General features: G+C 44.8%; 1 pseudogene; it reads right to left on the bottom strand.

Annotated features, from left to right (window-relative positions):
- Positions 1 to 3650: 3650 nt before the first annotated feature.
- The window catches only part of LOC116083391, a 10578-nt pseudogene continuing 3756 nt past the window's right edge, over positions 3651 to 10472 (bottom strand).

The following is a 10472-nucleotide window of genomic DNA, read 5'->3' as shown; positions in this document are numbered from 1 at the left end:
TGATAACTGTGTCGATTACAGCCTCGTTGGACACAAATCAGCTTTGGGATAGCCTGCTTGACAGTGTGTGGTAGGAGCCACAGATAAACAGGGACAGCTGAATTATTAGATGCACAGGGATTGGGGCCTCACACTGGAGTGACAGGCTGCATTATGTAGGATAATCTTCCCAAGATCCAGCAGGAAGGGACCGGCCTGAGCTTGGAATAAAACAAATCAAGAACAACCATGATCTGACCTGGCCTTCTCCTAAAGCAACTCTGTTTCCTTCGCAACCCTGGTCTTAGCAGATCCTTTGTGCCATGCGGCACTCAGGGGCTGTGCACCTCACACGGGTGTTCACTTCCACCTTCCATCCTCCCAAGAGCCCTCTCAGGTGAGCTGTTAGTCTATGCCTTTCAAATGAGAAGTCTGAGAATCAGAGATTGGATGACTCACTGGGATAGGTGGCTAGGGCACAAGTTGAGGTTTATTAATGCTGTGCCAAACAGAATATGTTTTTTTCTTCCTCAATTTCCTTTTATCCCCAAGGTTAAACTGTCTTGATCTTCAAGCCCACAGCCTTCAACTTTTGGGGAACTGGTGTTTGCATTCTTGTGGAGAAAATCCTGACAGCTCACTTGTACTTCAGCTTTGCGCTGTCATCTGGGGGTCAGCCATCTTTGTAAGCAGCAGTGTTGGGGGTGTTGGGAAGAGGATGTACCGTGCAAGAAATGCATCGTTTCCAGGTGCTGAGTGAAATATTGCTGACAGTCACTGAAATGTAAGGGCATTTAGAAGAGACCAATGTCTTAAGGGGCCTCTTTGAAGCACAAAATGTCTCTCTGAGTTGTTTTCAGATATCAGCCAGCAAATCCATTTCCTCCCACAGCCTGAAACTTTGAGAACCTTTTCTGTGGTGGCTCCTGGGTGCCTATTTATAAGCCTATCCAGTTATTGATGAGCTGAAAAGTCTTTTCTTGTCCACTGACCACTGACACTCACCTTTTGCTATTTATTTTAGCTACATATGATACTATAAGAAATAAAACTTCACCTCCACAACACCCAGAAGGAGCAGGGGTAATGGTCTGCCTCTTCCGGGAGACTTCTCCTAAGAAGTCATGTAGCAGAAGCAAGGAGAAGCCAACCATGGTTTAAGGATCTGAAAGGTGATGTTGAGACACTCCCTATGTAGTACGTCCTTCTTCCTCAAGGTGCAGGCTTCCCACTCTGGAGGGCTAAGCAGCTGTAAGCACATGCTGTGCCTCATCGTACCTCCACCCAGGCAGGAGGATGGCTAAGAGTCACATCCTGAGCTCAACTCTAACCCCTGCCATCATAAAGTGGGGGTAGGGGATGGGGAGGGAGGTGCTAATCACTACACAATTCAGAAAGCTGACTTGAACTCCAACTGGCCTTCTCTTGCTGGAACCTCTTGTGAGAAACCTAAGAGAGTCATCCAGGAAGCAAACGTCTCCTTTTCAAGGATCAAGACACTCTACCATGAAGTTTTGTTTCCTGTTAATTGTACAACAAGAGGACCGTGTTTCAAGTTGAGATGGAACCCTGCCCACGGTTTATTTTTCTAAGGACAAGCTGAAATAGCATGTAAAAACATTTGACTTCTAGACTAGAAATCAGGTTCAAATTGTATTCAAGAAATGGCAATGTTTCATTGGGTGGCAATTAATTTATACTTTGGATTTTTATTTATTTTTTTAGAGTATGAATGCAGTAACTTGAGTCAAAATTCCATAAAGAGTATAGCCCAGTGGGAGGCAGAGGGATCAGAAATTCAAAGCACATTTGGTCTTATGAGTGAACTCAAGACGAGAATGAACACTTAGGGAGACCCTGCTGCAAAAGAAGGAGGACTGGGGTGGGGTTCCGAGGTAGAGCACCTGTCTAGCATACGTGTGCCCCCCCCCCCCGGTTTAATACCAGGGTTGGGGGTGGGGATACATACCTCCAAAAAGATCCATGGTGAAGCTCACTGCCCTTCCCTTGTCCCAGCCGCTGTCCTTCTTGTGTTTCCTTCATGACAAGTCTACATTTTTGCAACTTTCTACATAAGTTACAGCACATTGTGTCCACCATTTTGCTTTTTATCATTTTACAGCATATCTTGGAGATGTTTGGATGCAGATACCTGAAAAGCTTTCTCAGTTTGTCATCATACAGTATTCCATTATGTAAATGGACTATTGCTCTTTTAAAAAAAATGCTCTCTTCTAATGTTGAACAATAACTTCTTGTGCTTGGTTATGTAAATCTGGTCTGACCACGGAGATTGGTTGAGATTTTTTTCTTAAATACTTGCGCTAGGTTCTCTATACACAGTACTTTAATAAACATCTCAGTTTGAATGAGAAGTATCCCCCACAGTCTGGGGTATTTAATGCTTTGTCCCAGTTGGTGGTACTGTGTGAGTAGACTTAGGGGGTGTGGTCTGAGTAAAGGAAGTATGTCACTGGAGGTGGATATGATGGCCAAGTTTTGTTTTTTTGTTTTTTTGTTTTTTGGTTTTTTGGTTTTGTTTTGTTTTGTTTTGTTTTGTTTTTTGGTTTTCCCGAGACAGGGTTTCTCTGTGTAGCCCTGGCACTCACTCTGGAGACCAGGAACTCAGAAATCCACCTGCCTCTGTCTCCCAAGTGCTGGGATTAAAGGTGGGCGCCACCACAGCCCGGCTGATGGCCAAGTTTTGATTCTCCACTTGACTACATCTAGAGTTAACTAACACCCAAGTGTCTGGGCATAATCGTGAAGCATTTTTCTTGATCAGTTCTTCTGAGGCTGGAAGACCCACTCTAAGTCTGGGCCACGCCTCCTGGTGGCAGCCACAGAAAAGAGCTTGGAAGAAGGAAGCTTTAGCTTTTGCCTGCTTGCTTTCACTCTCTACGGTGAGTTCATCTACCCTGTTTCTGAGGCATGCCTTGCCTGGTGTTAGAAGCAATTTCTTGTGGACTCCATCGTGGAGTGAACACTGGCAACTCTCTAGGGCTTCCGTGGAACTCCCACACTTGATTGGGACTGCTGAGACATCTAAGCTCATAGGCTAAACAACTACTGGATCCTTGGCCTTTTCATCAGGAGATAGACACCAGTGGACTATGCAGACCCCAGCCTGTCAGCTATGCCAATAAATTCTGTCAGTTCAGTTAGAGTGCTCGCTAACACATTGTACTTTGAGAGTTTAAAGATGCCACCATTTCTGTTTTGAGGTGTGACTTTTCAGCTCTCAGTTCTTGCCACTGTGTCTACTGCCATGCTGCTTGTCTCTATCAATATGGACCCTAATCTGGAACTGTAAGGCCAAATAAACTCTTACTTCCATAATTGTCTTAGTCATTATGTTTGATGTTACTATTGAAATAAAAAAGTAACTAATGTACTTGGAGACAGGGTTCCAGAAGGTTCTTTTTAAAACATGATACTGTGATTTGAGAACTGGGTCTCCAGAATCTTGTACCCACACAAGCCACTAGGAAGTTGCTAAAAAGAATTCTATCACTTTACAGAATTTTTTTTAAGTTTTCATCTTTAATGAAATGACTTTGGAAATAACATATATTTCCATGACACCAGTACTACAGTCTTCGGAGTCACAGCAAGATACACAGAATTACACCTGTAATTACCATGAACGCCATTCCAGGCAGTAATTTCTGTTACATGGCAAACAAGATCAAGAATGCAACCATCAAATGAAAGAGACCCATAGATAGCTTCAGACAAGGCAAATCCCAGGACAGCATATGAGAACAGCTGGGGCTTCAGTGAAGGGTTTCTGGCATAACCAATGATAAGACTGCCGAAGACTGTTCCAGCACCAGCCCCAGAACCAGCAAGTCCTCCTGTTGCAGCACCTGCACCAATGATACTGTGGCAGCAGTATCAAGGTCTCTGCGGATTACACTGGTCTGAAACTCCCTTCGGTTCAGATGACACACACCATTCTGGGCCCCAATAAACATTGTAGAGCCCTCTCCAGTCCTAGTCTCTGGTCGAGATAACACTGATGCAGAAATTGGTCTATATGCAACTCTGGATCCAGCTCAGATCAGAGCCGGGGTGTGGGCGAGCTTGGCCCAGGCGTACATCTTTCTTCCTGACGGCACGTTGTGGATATAGGTGACAGGTGACGTGGGCTCCTCTCCTGCTTCCTCTCTGCGGCGGCAGAGGTCAAAGCAGTGGGGCCCAGATTTTTTTAAAAGCATGTAAACTTTAATAATTAGCATTTTATTATAGCTTAAACGCGTATCTACGTGTGCTTAAATGGCGTTGTGCTGGCATTGTTTTTAAAGCAGTGAGTAAATACATTAAAAGAGAAAATACATTGTCATTGCTCTGTGCTGCCATTGAATTTCATGGGGTACAGTTAGTTCCCTTTGCCTCATACACAATGCACTAGAAAATGATTAAATGCCTCTAACTTGGAGTGTTGGCGATTAACCTTAAAGAACATTCAAGCTATATTTAATTATAATCCTCAAATCCGTTCTCCCCATTTTTGGAACTACATTATTCATATCATTGTCATAATGACATCTATTTTTGATAGCGCTCAGGACTGAGTTCCATCAGCCACACTGTTAGAAAAAGAGGCACTCGGAGCATGCGCTCTACTGAGTAAAGAAGAAGTTTGAATGCAGCAAGTGGTGGCGGGCACAGCCACTTCCGGGAGAGCTGGTCTTCCAGATGAAGCATCTGGGCGGTCCTCTGCTGAAGCCAAATGAACGCTGATGCTCTGGGGCTCCCTCTTCTACCCTGTGAATTCACAGGCCACTGGGAGATGCCAACCCTTGGGCTTCTTTCTGTTACCAGTGAGGCCCCTTCCATTCCATGCTGCATGCCAGCCTCTGAAACGGGGAGATTGCAAAAGTGGAAAAGTTCTAGTTTATTCAGGGGTCACCAACCTAAATGAAGTAAGAACCCCAGACCCCCAAATCTAGCTCCCGGAGGCTGGGATTTAAAAGTATTTATGAAATAAAAACAGAGTGATCTCAAGTGTAGAAATGGACACCGGGATAAGCTGAAGTAATTAGAAGTCTGAGCTTGTGCAAACTCCGCAGGTCATCAGAGGGCACATCCTCAGATTATAAGAGGCGTCAACGTGATCTGAGGGTGGAAAGGAACCCTCAGCAGACTCCAGCCGAAAGGCGAATAAATGAAGGAAGGGAGGGAGGGAGAGAGAGAGAGAGAATGAGAGAGGGGAGAGGAAAGATAGTTTAACTAGTTTGAGATAGAGAAGACCTTCGTGTTTCTGAAAACAAGCCCTCGTTTCCATAGTGACCATACATCGGAGGTATTCTGGGTAGCAGAATTAATAAGGCATGCAGATTAGCTGAAAGCTGGTGATAAAGCGAGAGAAGCTGGAGGCTTTTTTCCGGTTTCCCCGGGTTTCACTGCCCCGCCTGTTTGCTGTATTCCTGTTTGGATGAAGACTTGACCTGGTTCTTTCAACCTCCTCAGTCGGTGCTGGGTACACACTAGATGCCCAACGTGTGCTTATTGGGTTTAATCTTCGCCGAAGTCATCTTACGAAATTGAGAGGGGAAAGGAGCTTGTGTGTACTGTGAATGGGTGTCTATTATGCATTAATACACAAACGAGAAAACAATCAAATGAGCAAACAAACCCAACTGGGACGTGGTAAAAGAATTTACTGAGTACTGTATTTTCTTCACCACAATAATAGAGCTTAAATTCCAGAACCCCTCACTTGCAAAGCCCTTCTCCCCAGTGTGTTTGCATTCATAACCTTAAAATATTTTCTCGAAGCCTCCCCTTGTTTAAAGCTTTAGAGTCACAAAATTTATATCCACTCTGGGCCAGAAACAGCATATGAGTATGACTTCATTTTCAACCTAGGAAAACAAATACGTGTTCTACACATACAAGTCAGGGTAGATATGACTTAAAATGAAAAACTGGTTTTCTCTGAGTGGCTTTTTTTTTTCTGACTCGATTTTCTATTTTGCTAAAAGCATCCATTTGTGCCATTAACAAAACTTAGATTCCCCACCCCCACCCCCGGTGAAGAAATATCCATTTGGAGTTACCACTTTTTCCCATTTGTTCACTTCTATTTGAACACTGTCTTATTTCTTCCTATTTATCACTGAATGTTCTCTGGACTCCCAGAGTAATTCTAACTCTTAACTTTGGGAAGATGATCCGAGTGAAGCTGGTTCCCTCTGACTGACAGACTCTGTATTCCCTAAGGGATGTGTATCAGTGTCTCTCTTCATGTTGATAAAGCAGGCAGAGAGAGTGACTGTTATCCATGTGCCTTGGTTCCATTTCTAAGTCTCACTCATGCTGCCTGGCCCCTAGCCATGGCTGTTACTCTACCTTTAAGCCATGGCACTTTTAGCCATGCTGGTTCCTGCTTCTCACCAGCACCAGCAAGAAGACAGAATCTGAAAACCCTCTGATTGAAAAGACCCCAGGGCTAGATACGCTTTGAGAAAACCATGACTGTGGAGGTGCCTCCTGGGTTGGACTCTTCAGTCCACTCCCAGATGCTTGGACTCACCCTCGACAGCAAAAAGGGAAGGCACAAGATGGGAAAGCACTATCTTTCTCATCTGCCGGGGCCTCGCTCCGGAGCTCGCACCTCTGTGACATCTGACCCATTGCTGGATGGAAGACAAGCAACCAGCATGCTGAGGAAGCAGTGGCATTTAGATTTATTTCTCTTACTGCGTCCTCTGTGACGTGTCCTGAAGACCAATGACAGCAGAAAAGGCCACACTGTAAGAGGGAGACCACACTGTCATCTTGGTAGGTTTGATTAAGTGAAGGAAAAAGGGCAGAAGCGAGCCTAAAGGAGTTGACTTGGGAAACAGCATTCCTCCGTGGGCTTTCCGTTAACTCCTGTATCCACCGAGTCACTAAATAAACTTACATCATGTTCTCCTATGTGCCAGGAAATTGTTTCATATGCTCTGGTTACAGCCAGAGGTGAACGAAATCATGCTGCATTTCTGAATCCATAATATGCTGAAGTCATTTCCTAGTCATTGTTAGTATAGTTTTAATTTTCCTAATAACACAGATATAGGAACATGCACCCAAAATAGAAAAGAGCACTGTTAGAGCTTTGCAATAAAGTTCTGTTCCAATTGAGTGTGTACCTCAGGAACGCTAGCATAGGCCAAAAGCCCTATGCTCGAACTCTTAGCCCCGTACTCAGTGACTGTAGTACTAGCCCCTCATGGAAGATGAGCAAAGGCTCAGCACCACTTTAGGCCTCGAAGTATCTTCAGGGAAAGTGTTAGAAAGAACAAGCACTTGCAACAGGGACAGGCTCACGACTGAACTCTTTGTGTTGGCCATCATCACACGATTACCATCACCTTCATCATGATGAGAGCAAAAGCTAAGGGGTGGAGCATGCACAAAGGCCTGGCGAGCACAGCAGACTTGGACTTCAAGAGGCTTGTGGGAGAAGGCTGGAGACTTAGAGCCAGTGGAGGGACAGGGGGCCTCTGGAGTCCTGCTGCTATGGTTTGAATGTGAAATGTCCCTCCTAGTATCATGGGTTTGAACAGTTGACTCCTGGTGGGGGGAGGGATTTGAGGAGGCTGTGGAACCTTTTGGGAATGGGCCTGGTTGTCAGACACAGGGCCAGGGGTGAGGCTTGAATGTTAATGGGCCAGCCGGGTTTCTGGTCCAGGCTCTCTGCTTCCTGCTCCTTCACAACAGGAAGAGTCCCACTGATGAGAACAATAATGCACACTCATGCTAACCAAGTTGAACTTTGTCCAGAGGAGTCGCTGGTGATCTGTCAATGTCCTCAACTGCCCTGGAGGAAAACCCTCACTCACATCTTCCTGTGAGATCTGTTAAGATATTATTTGGCCTCTCTGCCTTCCCTTTCTATCCTCCACAATATGCCAGCCAGAGTGGCCACTTAGAATATGTCTGCCATCAAAACCATTTCTTACTCTAAAACTTCCATGGCTGCCCACTGTATGCAGGATTCGGGCCAGTTTTATCAGTGTGGCCAGGAAGCATCAAGGTCTCTGACCTTCAGCCCACCTGCCTGGGGTTCCCTTACTCTCTTCCACAGGTCACTGCGTCTGGGGCCCTGGGACAACCTGTTTGCAAGTCCTCGAATGCTTTCCGTGACCTCTTTGAGCTCCCCAGCTTCTTCCGGGAAGCCATTTTCAGACTCATAGTAGGTTGATCTTCTTGTCGTCTTAGAGCCTCCATCTGGCTTTTGCTCCAAGCCGTACGTGCCACCGTGACCCACAAATCCACCCCTTCGCACCGGCTCATAGCCTCTCTGAAGTTGGGGATACATCTTCCTATCTTTCTACTTCTAGCTGCCACAGATCCGTGTGGTGGTGGTGCTCATATAATGAACTGCCGTAAGTTGTGATAAAATAGAGCTACTTAAAAGGCATTCCAAAAAAACCTAGGACATCTGGGGATCCTCCCCGCACTTCAGTTCTGCCCCGAAGAAGCATCTTCTCCCCACACAGAAGGGCTCTCTGTGTTCTAAGAGATACCCACAACATCCTCCGCACTCTGGACATCAATGAGGGAAATCTTCCTTTTGTGAGGACCCATCGGACATGGGTGCCCTTACAATATACACCAAGAAGGACAACAGGAAAGGTGGGTTTCCCTCTATCCCCACCTTCTTAGATTTTGTTTGCTCTCTGATGGGAAGATCCTGGCGGGCCTTGGAGGAGAGAACCAAAGGACTGAAGGACCAGGGCAGTTCCTGTCCATCTGGCCTGTCGCGGCGCCCAGGAAATGGGCAGCTGAGATGTTTCAGTGTAATCAAATGATCCCCAGCACTGAAGCAGTAGGCTGCCGATAAGAGGGTGAGGACAGGATGGGATTATTCCAAGGCTAGAAGCAAATCAAATCATTCCCTTCCTGTCCTTGCCCCACCCCCTCATGTTACTTTCTTTTTTCTTTTCAGAAAAATGGCCCCTGCCAGGTGTTTAAAAGCCTCTGGCCCGGTGCCTGCAGGCTCACTGACATTACACATTCACAGGTTTGTCGCATTCCCCAGCTTAATTACTGTTATCGACTTTCTGGATTTCCATAAATTCAACTCACTGAGTAATGAGGTTAATAAAACCGGTGAACTCCTTTGCCGTGTACACAGACTATTTCTATAAAAATGCCAAGGCTGTGATTAGCTCAGATTTAATCATCTTTCCTACCATCTTATAAATGTTTCTAATGAACCGATTGGCTTTCCAATGGGGGCTCTGCTTAGCCTATGTTAGGTTTTTACTCCTCTGGGTTTGATTAGTGTCTGTGTATTTATAGCTCCTAACATTTCTGCAGTGAATTATTTCCCCAGTGAGTATGTATCTGAAATTCAACAAATCAGATGGGCTAGAAGTCATGACAGGAGGAAGAATTAGCTCTGGCCAGCCCAGTGCCTGGAAGTCAAAGCTCCTCTGGGCAGCAGCTTTACCTCATCTACAAATGTTTCTTATCCAGTCTTAGGTAACAGGGTCCCCAGAACCCTAAATAATGCAACGTATCAAAGTGCAGGATTTAGTCTATTAATTTTTTTGTTTTGTTTTTCAAAACAGGGCTTTTCTGTGTAGTCCTGGCTGTCTTGGAACTCACTCTGTAGACCAGGCTGCCCCCAAACTCAGAGATCTGCCAGCCTTTGCCTCAATCTGGGAATAAAGGTATGAGCCTGGCAGGGTTTTTTTGTTTAGTTGGTTGATTGGGTTTTTTTGTTTTGTTTTCATTTTTGTTTGTTCATTTTTTCTTAAAATTAAAGGACTAGCCTTTAAAACTTTATATATTCATTCAATAAACATCACGATTCAAACTGCACACAAATAATAGAGACACATAAGGAATCAGACAGATACTATTGTGGGTCCCACTGGCCTCCTTAAACTTACAAACTCATAGGACAGGAAGACCTCAGACCTATAATTTTTATTTCAAACACGGTCTTGATAGTTAGCCCAGGCTAGCCCTGAACTCCTGATCCTATCTGAGTCTCCTTAGTATTGAGTTTCAAGGCTAAACAGCCTTTTGACTTGTTTTCAGTCACACATAATAATTAGTAATTGATCAGCTTATTTTCCACAGACAAAATAAATAGGCTCCATCAGATCATATTTTAAAATCTGGTTTTATTTAAAACACAAGTAAGCCATGGTCACGGATGACACTGTCTGCTTTTAGGGGTGGAAACTGTACTAAAAAAATAGCAAATCCTTTGGATCAAATTTCTGTCCTGTTGAAAAGCTTGCCCCCAAATTAAGAAAAACCACTGTTGGTTAAAAAAAAAAATGGGGATGGGGCAAAATCGAGCAGGGATAAATTTTCAGGGTTATTTCAAGGGTAAAATCTGTTATTACTGGGAACAGTGTGCATTTAATGAAAGTGCCACATATGGAAGTTGCAAGAAACCGAAGGTGGTTTCAAATTGATCGAGTAGGTCAGGCTCTGATGAACTGTGAGAGCACAGAGGCTGGCTGCTTATGCTGACA

The sequence above is a fragment of the Mastomys coucha genome, unplaced genomic scaffold (genome assembly GCF_008632895.1).
Source record: "Mastomys coucha isolate ucsf_1 unplaced genomic scaffold, UCSF_Mcou_1 pScaffold8, whole genome shotgun sequence".
NCBI lineage: Eukaryota > Metazoa > Chordata > Mammalia > Rodentia > Muridae > Mastomys > Mastomys coucha.
Note: the sequence above shows the minus strand (reverse complement) of the source record. Positions and strands in the feature narration are given on the sequence as shown.